Source organism: Hyperoodon ampullatus (genome assembly GCF_949752795.1).
Source record: "Hyperoodon ampullatus genome assembly, chromosome: 7".
Taxonomy (NCBI): domain Eukaryota; kingdom Metazoa; phylum Chordata; class Mammalia; order Artiodactyla; family Ziphiidae; genus Hyperoodon; species Hyperoodon ampullatus.
Window position 1 is genome coordinate 32,567,645 of NC_136920.1, and position 10,075 is coordinate 32,577,719.

The 10,075-nt window shown below is 37.2% G+C and overlaps 1 pseudogene across 1 annotated transcript in view; it reads right to left on the reverse strand.

Annotated features, from left to right (window-relative positions):
* LOC307055545 (hypoxia-inducible factor 1-alpha inhibitor-like) overlaps nucleotides 1-9,737 on the reverse strand; it is a 161,781-nt pseudogene extending 152,044 nt beyond the window's left edge. Inside the window, exon 1 of the transcript in view lies at nucleotides 9,632-9,737. The product of the transcript in view is annotated as a hypoxia-inducible factor 1-alpha inhibitor-like (transcript). The remainder of the gene's footprint in view (nucleotides 1-9,631) is intronic.
* Nucleotides 9,738-10,075: the final 338 nt, after the last annotated feature.

Consider the following 10,075-nt stretch of genomic DNA (forward strand, 5'->3'; position numbering starts at 1 on the left):
AATAAATTAATAAAATCTAAATGCTGTATTACTGGAAGAGTTAAGCTACAGTTATCTGAAAAGCTGGCTAATTCTAGCTAAATGTAGCATCGCTCACTCTTGTATTTGACAGAAATTAATTAGTGTTATCACTTAGTTAGTGTTAATCCTGGAAATAATTATAGCAAGACTTTCGCATCCCAGTCCCTTAGTATTTATACTTCAAGCTGGAATGCAGGAGTAGGGATACTTTAGTACAAATGCAAGTGGACTGGACACACTCTTTCAAAATATAGCAGTAGCAGCCACAGCACCATTCTCCTTTTTAAATATTTTTCCTAGCACACCATCCACAGGACGGTGGCTCCCTGTGTGCCCCCATGTTTCTACTTCAGTTGGACCTTCACTGTGTTAATGAAGTTAGTTGTTGAAGAAACTACAACACTCTCCCAGTGGTTAATGCTGGAAGCACAGCCAACCCAGCTTCTTTAAACTTTGGTTCCGAAGGCATTACAGGAATCTATGAATGAAATGAAAATGTTTTGAAATCCTAGTCTCTTTAATAGCCCAAGCAATCATCAGTAAATGGCAGACTTTACAGGTATAATTTTCAGTAAGGGTCAGGGAAATTCATTCATTAGAATTACGGGAGATAAAAATTTAAACGTGTCTATAATATTTATAGGAAAAGTGTCACCAGTATAAAGCGGCCTTAAATCACATTCATTCATTATTAAGCACTCCTCTACATTTCTGAGTGAAGTTTCTAATGGGATGAAATCTCCTCAGCTGCAATAACATCATGACTGTCTATTTATAGCCAAGTTGTCTTTGGTTATGGAAGTGCATTTTTAGGTTGGGTATTAAAGCAGGTTTTCCCTTTGAAGGGAGATATCTAACTTTCAATGACAGTAACCCATTACTTAGTAAAGTTAGAAGAGTTCACTAAAATTGGAAATACCTACTAATTATAATTATGTAACAACTGGCATGCAAGCACAGTACTAAGATTTGTCTGAAGTCCAGTCTTTGACTGAGTTTTATTATGTTTTGTTTCTAAGGGCTAGGGTTCCACTTTCTATTTTAAAATGGAAAACAAAACAAACAAACAAATAAAACCCACAGAAACCAAAAAGGTTTCTACCTGTATGAGAAAATCAGTTTGAATGTGTTTCCTCTTTACCATTAAGCACTCTGGAGGTCAAGTAGACCATTCTCTCTTTATATCATTAAAGATCAATAATCACTCTTGATGTTAATTTCCTTCCCACACACACCTGAGGCTCTGACAATAGTAGCCTCTCATAACACTCACTAATAAATTGAGTACATGCTGTTTAAATACCCAAACCTGAAGGTACACAATGTATCTGTTCATTTTCTATTCATGAACGATATCACCTATGTAATTATTTGCTATTCAATTTGCAAATTGTACCTTTTGCTAAGAAAGCCTCAGGGTCCTACCAAATCATTAATTATGATATGTAAAATATTTAAAGCCAATGACAGCGCTAGTGAAACATAAGAAGAACAACACAGCGGGAGCAGAGCTTAAAAATAGCAATAGGCAGCATTCTTTGCCTGTAATTCTCTGTCCCAATTACACAGATAATTCAGGCATGAGTAAGGATAATTGAGTCGTTCCTCCACTTTGTTCCAAGTTGTAGATCTGGCCAAATATCAGCATCCATCAGGGCTGATTGGGATCTTCTTTTAAATATGCCCAGAAGCTAACAAACCATAAGTGAAAAGAATAATGAAATGTACCCTCAACAAATGGTAGGAAACATTCAATTTCATACAATAGGTGTTTATTCAATATATAACTTTCTTTCTTAGACCAATTTAGCAGGATTCTGCTAAAACTTTTATCTCATGGAAAAATTTAAGAGCCAGCAGCCCAATTAAAGAAATTCTAAAATGTGTAACTATAAAAGAAGAGAAAGGTAGATTGACTGGCCAGACTATATTGAAAAAAAATGGGAACCAGAGGATCTAAACTATAAACTTTGGAGAAACGAGATCAGTAGAGGTTAGACAAAACCCTCATGAGGCTTTTGGAGGTTGTTGATCAATCTGGATCTCATGATTTTATTCCAAATGATCTGATGGCTCAAAACAAGAAAATGGACCCTCTACCAACGAAGGCATCTATACAACAGTCTGGTCAAATTGCCTCAAAATAAGGCCCATGATGGGTGAACTGAGGAGGAAAGACTACAAGTCAAGGAAGATGCAAATAAAATCCCTTTTTTGCATGTAACCTTTTCTGAAAAACAAAATATGTGGGTAATAAGCCCACTTGCCTGTGGTAACTTTTCACCCTTTACACTCGAATGGTGCCCAAAACTAAGTTAACAGGAGTTCTTATAAAACCAACAAAAATGATGTTAAAGTGAGAATTTTTGAAAGGGGATAAACCTTTAATAGGCATTGAGCCTATACTGGGCCTAAGCATCAAAATCTTATATTATCATCGCAAAACCCCTGTGAGGTGGATCTTATACACGAGGAGCTAGTCAGAGCACTGAGAAGATTTAAATCATAGTTGGATTCCAGAGCCCTCTATGCTTAAAGTAATGGCTTTTATAAAAATTAGTTCTCCTTTTCTATCTAATATCTGACACCAGATTTTTATTGGCAGTTATTCCCCTGGCAAGGGATAACTCAAACATACTATATCAGTAATTAAAACTCAGAACTCAGTATGTCAATGTTCACTACATTTAACTTTGGTTTTCTACCACAGTCTGCCATCTCCCCATGAGTGTAACCAGGCACACAGACACTCAGGCCTCCACGCCCACCTTGCTCATCCCCTTCTGTGCATACAGCTGTCAGCACTCCTCACTCATCTTAGCATCCTAGTACATCATCCTAATACTGAGATGTTTTTGTTGGTTTATTGTAATTCAGGTCTATAATGTTGTCAGCCTTTTAAAAAGCTCTTTCTCCAGAATGAATCTTCTTCCCTTTTCTTAAGAGATTCTTTCTACTCATTGTTCAAGGATCAGCTATCAACTTTTCAGAGAGGTTAGTCTCTCACACACTCTGAAGCCAGTGGTTTTGCTGGAGGGTTAGTGGATGAAAGGTGGGGTGTGCATGGGATAGGCCCTGAGGTCCTGTGTTATATAAGAGAGAACGAAGAATCCATGAAGACTGGGGTCTCTGTACCATAACTTTATTCATGCTTTGCCCACAGCAAAGATTTATAAATTTAAATAAAATATAAAGTTCCAGAATTATATTTCTATACCAATGTGAAACTACAGACCATTTAATATGCTATCTTCCTCCCATGTCTTACTCTCCATTTGGAATTAGTTCCTCACCTGAAAATTTCCCTATATAAATGTTTCTATGTTAGTGCATTCTGCAGCTTTTTTTGGCATTTGAAAATCAAATCATAGCACACTGTAAGTCTGGGAACCATGTGTTTTAGAGAACAAACACTTTTAACTCAGGGTACATCAAGTCACAGCTACAACTGACCCACAGTACATAATTGCCAAATGTGTTTGACAAAACTCCTTCTTATTCACTATGTAATGTACAAGCAGTAAATCCTAAAAATGTTTTGAGCCACTTGTTTTTTAACTTAATGCTGGGAAAGTTTAGATGGAAATGAACTATTCACTACAGAAATCTTTTGTACTCCAGCCAAGTGTAACTGGGGCCTTTCAGTCTTTTCTCATGGTCATGCTGTTGGTCAAGCTGATTCAGAGTTGGATATCTCTCAGCTCTCCTGGTAGTACTGAAAGAGGTATTCAGTCTCCAGTTACAGAGCTTGGCTCCACCACTGGCAACAGAGATCATTCTACAGAAGGTGGTACCTCTTCCACCTACCAGCTCTTTTAAGTCCCCATCAGGGCTGGCACATTTCACTCTGGCTCTGAAAGTTTGTTTAAAGTCTTTAAGTGAAAAATCTTTGCAGGTTTCATAGGATGGATCTTAGCTTCCTTGGTATACAATGGCTTCCTTGGTGAAGATACAGTCAGAGAACACAGGCAGCAGTGCCTCACAAGAGATACAAAAGGGCTTGGTGACAACTGGAGCCAATCACGTGATAGGCAAACCAGAAAGAAAGCTGAGCCTGACACTCAGGCTAGAAGCAAAAGCTTCTGAATAGGCCTGGGAAGGGTGGTAGAGGGTTTATGGTGAACTGTACAGTGACTGGAAATGAGTAAGACAGGTGCACTTGAAGGTATGTGCATCAAAAGGCCAATGATCTGGTGTGCCTGAAGAAGTATCAAGAAAGAGCATCTATTTGGAAATATTGCTTGGAAACTGTTTTCATCTCCCACGAGTATGAGAAAATGCCTGAAAAGCTGGCACGGATTGAAAACTTTTCAAGAGTTTTGCCAGGTTGGCCAAAACCTATCAGAATTAACAATTTCTCTCAAGGTTAAGCCAAATTGACAAGGGAAATGTAGGAGAATCTAGGCAGAACAAGAATTAATGAATTGAAAACTTTCTCTGCACATGTACACACACACATGTACACACACATAAATACTTATAAGACTTGAGAACTAAAAAGCCAAGTGATATTTTTTAAATAAATATTTTAGGCAAAGAAATAGTCTGTATTCTGATTCAGCTTTTACATTTTTGAAAACCATCCTATACTTTTCACCACATGATATCAAAATTTCTGCCACTCTTCTAAAAGACACCTGTAGCACTGTACTGTTGATTATAATATTTTTATTCTCCACTTAGACCATTTGTATTTATCAAAAGAAGTGTTTATGAAGTCTATTATATAAAGATATCCTCCCTAAATACTATATCTATGTTTATTCCTCAAAAATAAAAGATGTATTTGATGAATTTTTTACACTTGCAAATTCACATCTCCAAATAAAACTGTAGCATATTGAGTCTTCCTTATTACTCTCACTTCAGGTTTATTAGAAAAGCAAAACTACATCAGGCAAATTTCTGCAACTATAACATTTACCATTGTGAAAAGTCATGTTGACCCTTAATTATTTTCTTCTAGCCTGCTCTTTTCTAGTATATATCCAAAGAAAATCCTCAAAGCCCTCAAGTAAACTCTTGAGATGGATGTCACAAAGAACAAGCATTCCCTTCCACAACCCATTCTTTCACATCCAATGAGGCAATTTCAAGTTTATAATATTGTAATTTCATACTATAGACCTCGTGTGATTTCACCAGTGTTCTTGTTTCTACCTAGGCAAAGTACAGAAATATATTGAAATCAGAGAAAAAGTAAATAAATAATAAATGTGAAGATAGCTACCCCAAGAGTCATGAGGATTAAATAGGATTACCTATGAAAACACCTTCCACGATGTTAAGTATATTGAAGGTATTCTGTAATTTCCCTCCCCATTATTTGCTTTTAACAATGCTCTCTATATGTTTATTACCAGAGGCAGCATACTCTAGTGACTAAGAATATTCACTTTGAAATCAGAGAAATCATATCAAACCTTGATTCTGCCAGGTGACATTGGACAAGCACTTAATCTCTTTGAGGCTAACCTTTATTTTTTCTGTCTATGAAATGGGATAATGCTTACTGCCCAGAGTTTTAGTGATTATTGAATGGAATAACACACTTAAAGTCCCTAACCCAGGCACTTGCCCATGGTAGATGCTCAATAAATTGTACCTATTATTTTTATCTTCAGTTTTATCCCTAATGCCCCTGAGATCATTATCTGCATTTTATACCTAAGGAAACTAAGGGCAAAGAAGTTAAGGGACTCCCCAGTTGCTAGAAATAGGATGAGGAAGACAAGAACAAGCATCTTTTGACCTCTAGCTAAGCCACCTCTTTCCCAAAGGAGGGATGCAATCATGGTGGTCGAGATACGTAGACATCATCTGGACCTCATTCACTATTCCTGGAAAAACCAAGGGACTCCAGGACAGTAAAAAAAAGAGCCTGAATTGCATTTAACACATTAAATTCAATAAGTGAAAAGCCCACTACTCATTTAATGAATGGATTTCAGCAAGGTACATATTGAAGGGGAAAATTCACTATAACTTTTAGTCTACTGTGTATTTAGACTTGAGGAAGAGCCATGTTGACTCCTTTAGACAAACTTTAGAGTCAGCTGATGGAATATCCTCCTTAATGTCATTCAGGTTGATTGCTTGACATTATGGTGCTGAATATTTAGATTTTGTATAATTTTTCTTTTGGTGTGCTTTTTTCAGAGTTTCTTATTTAGTTCTCACCTCAACTAATGTGGATATGAGAAGCTGTATCTGAATTATTTCCAGTACAGCCTAAAAATGGACAAGCAAATGCCATTCCTTAGGCTTCTACTATGAGTTGAACCCATGCTTGGCTTAATAATAATCATATCCATTTTAATGAAGTAGCATATGTAAAACACTGATTTTCACATCATTTCAAATTTGGTATTAGCTGTGAGTTCCCTGATTAGGCAGATAGTAAATTTCCCCAATGAAGATGTCAAATAACAAATTATATAATGGCAAGATCCAAGTATCTATTGATTCAACAGAACTACCCAAGCATATCTACACATCATTCTTTAACATAACCTTATCCCTTTTTATCACAAGCTCGTAAATTACCTTAGCATGCACCAGGGTCAAATAAATCACTTTTTAAACGGTTGGTTTCAAAAAACTATCAAAAACACAGACTGAAGTTAAGATGTATGTATCCATTCCTACTAAGTTACACCACAAGTATTTAACTCCCAAGAGTAGATTTAATCAAGCATGCTTGGCTATTTTTAATCCCAGCATGATAATTATTTTAAATTGTGTTCATTTCATGCTACCAATAGATTTTTTTTCTTTTTTTCTGTCCTTCCAAAGCAGTGAACACCCTGGACTAGCTCTGCCACAACTTACCTGGACAACATTGGGAAAATCCTATCATTGCTCAAACCTCAGTTTCGTCATCTCTAAAATGAAGACATTAAACAAGATGACCTTTAAAGACATTTTCCAGCTCTAATGCTCTTGGCTGTTGCCTCTATTGAGGAAGCCAAGAATAAACTATGGAGGTTACTGGGAACTCTAAATCTACTTTTGGCTCTCTATATCCTCTTAAGTTCTAAGTACAGTTTCTCCAAGGCTTTATAGACATGTTTCATAGGCTCATTGAATCAAAAAATTTCTCTTATGTGTAATATTATATAGAACACATAAACAAAGCAGTGCTTTGATTAGCATTGATGAGAAGGATAGGTTTGGGGGTCAGATAATCTGAGATCAGAGTCCAGGCTCTATCATTCAGTTGGTCTATGATCTTGGGTGAGTCAATATCTCTAAACATCAATTTCCTTATATGGGGCTAATAATATTATTTACTTTATGGTTTAAGTCTTAAATGAGAAATTGGGCATAGAGTTCTTAATATGGTTCCTGGAACAAGAACCTAATTCAGAATTTTCTTCTTTTTTTAAAAAAATTTAATACCTTTTCTTGTTAAAAAGAGGATTTTTTTCCAAGTCTTTTTCAATCAAACTAGTGAACATATTCCTTTCCAATTGGAAGCCCCCACAACGTATCCCCAAAAGTAAAGCGTTCTGGTTTCTCCCATGTTACACTTTTACACGGAGGCTTGTAATACAGAAAATATTGGGGGAGGACTCAGCTTCAGAAATGGTTCTAAACATGGCAGAGAACCATCCCATAGACCCTTGAATTTAGGGTAGAACAAGAAGTTATTTGAGTTAATTATGGCTTGGAAAGCCTTCCCCCATTTTACAAAGACTTCACATACATCCAGCAGATATTTAATGAGCTCTTACTCTGTGACAGCAATCCTGAGTCCTGCCCTCATAAAACATATATTCTAGTAAGTAAGAGAATTCAGAGGAGTACGATGCATGTACCAAGGTGAAGTTCACTGTAATAGGAAAGTGCATGGAAGGGACATCCATTCCCAACTTCATGGATCAGGTAAAGGCTCATGGAGACCTAAAGAATGCATAGGAGTAGTCAAGAAAGTAGAGTAGGATTGTTCTTGGGTGGAGAATTAATGTATCCCCTATTTTTACTGTCCCATATTCCCCTTTTTGAAAGAACTAAACTCAAAAAATTTCATTTATCTAAACAAATGATTGTCCATTCATGTATTTAACATATATTTTATCAAGAATGTCCTACATTCCAGACTCTGTATTCAGTGAACAGAGCAAAACAGTAGTGAACAAAGAAACAAATGTCCTGTTCTCTTCAAGCATAATTTCTAAAGCAGGAGTCAGACAAAGCCTAGGGACTAGACCAGATAGAGTCTAGAAGACAGAGACATATGTTAATTGAATAATAAACAAATAATAATATAAGTTTAAAAAAAACTACATGGGAGATAGGCACTTAGGACAATGACTGCACACGGTAGGGTAGAAATGACAAAGTGAGAAGATTCACAGAAGACATTGCTAAGGAAGGTAAAAATTAACTTTGCCTATTTTGTCAGAATTATGGGATCACAAAGACACAGAATACAGGGACCAAATCTCTGAATCCAATGGCTCTCTCTCTCCCTCTCTCTCTCTCTCTGAAGATATAACTATATATATGTTATAGACTGAAATGTGTCCCCTCGAAATTCATATGTTGAATTGTATTGTGATTGTATTTGGAGATAGAGCTTTTCAGAAGATAGTAAATAAGTTAAATGAGGTTGTAAGGGTGTAATTTTAATTCAATAGAACTGGTGTCCTTATAAAAAGAGAAAAGGACACCAGAGCTCGTTCTCTCTCTCTCTCTTTCTTTCTCTCTGTGCACATACAGAGGAAAGGCCCTGTAAGGACGCAGTGAGAAGGTGATTGTCTGCAAGACAGGAAGAGAGGCCTAACCAGAAACCAACCCTGATGGTACCTTGATCTTGAACTCCAGGCTCCAGAACTGTGAGAAGATCAATTTCTATTATTTTAACCACCCAGTGTGTGTATTTTGTTATGGTAGCCCCAGCTGACTAAAACGCTGTGTATGTATCTATCAGGATATATAATTTGTCTCCTATTCCCCATACCTTTGCTTGACTTCTCCTGTCGGCTACTTTAATGGGCTGGTCTGCTTTGGGTCGACTGATGACCTGCTCTTCTATTCATGTGAGTAACAACCGGTTCCCAGCACAGACTGTGGCCAATGCAGCCACCAGCAGCTGCAGGATGTTATCTTCAAATTGAAGTCAACTGAGCCTCTGTTTACTTACTACCTGAGGCTGCATAAAGGGAAAAGGGGAAAAAAGAAAAATAGACAAGGAAAAACACTATGTCCTGTGTCCAGGTCAAAGTGTGGACACCAAAGGATTGTTAGCAGAATTATTATCTGAAGTCAGCACGTTCTCTCTACTAAGGCAAGAGAAAGGTAGGAGAAAACCTTCATCTTTATATACCTCCAGAGGGATGAAGTAAAACAGCTTTCTTCAAACCAAAAATACTCTTGAAAAGTTTAAAAATAAAACCTTCACTTCCTACCGAAGACAATAATAATAAAATGGTTGTGTTTATTAGATCCTTTCTATGTGCCAGGCACTGTGCTGTGTACATTAACAGAGGTTATCTCATTTAAAACAAAACAAACAAACAAAAAAACTGCTAACATTTATAACACTTAAAATGTTTCCAGAACTGTTCTAAACACTTCTCACATATGATCATATTTTATTACATACCTACAAGGTAGGAGGACAAGTCCCATTTCATAAGGGTACTGAGGTTTATGGAGAGCACAAGTAATTTGTCCAAAGTGCAACAGCTGGCAACCTGCAGAGCCAGCATCCCGTCCCAGGGAGCCTCTCCAATCCATGGCTTCCATGACTCAGCATAAAGTGGGAAAGGTAAAGAGAAACTCAGAACATGGACGCACCACTCCTTGTTAGGAGGCTAGATCCAGAAAGAACTACCAAGAACACCTCATTGAAACCTCTCATTCTAAAAGAGAACAAACAGAGGGCCAAAGTTGGGAAAGTGGCAAAGCTAGGAATGGCCCCCAGGTTACCTGATGGGCTTACCTGTTCATATGAAGCACAGAGCTCCTTGCAAGACAGAACCTGACTGGACTCACAGTACACAGCAGGAAAGGCGGCATTGCTCAGTGAGATGCAGAGGCCTGAGGA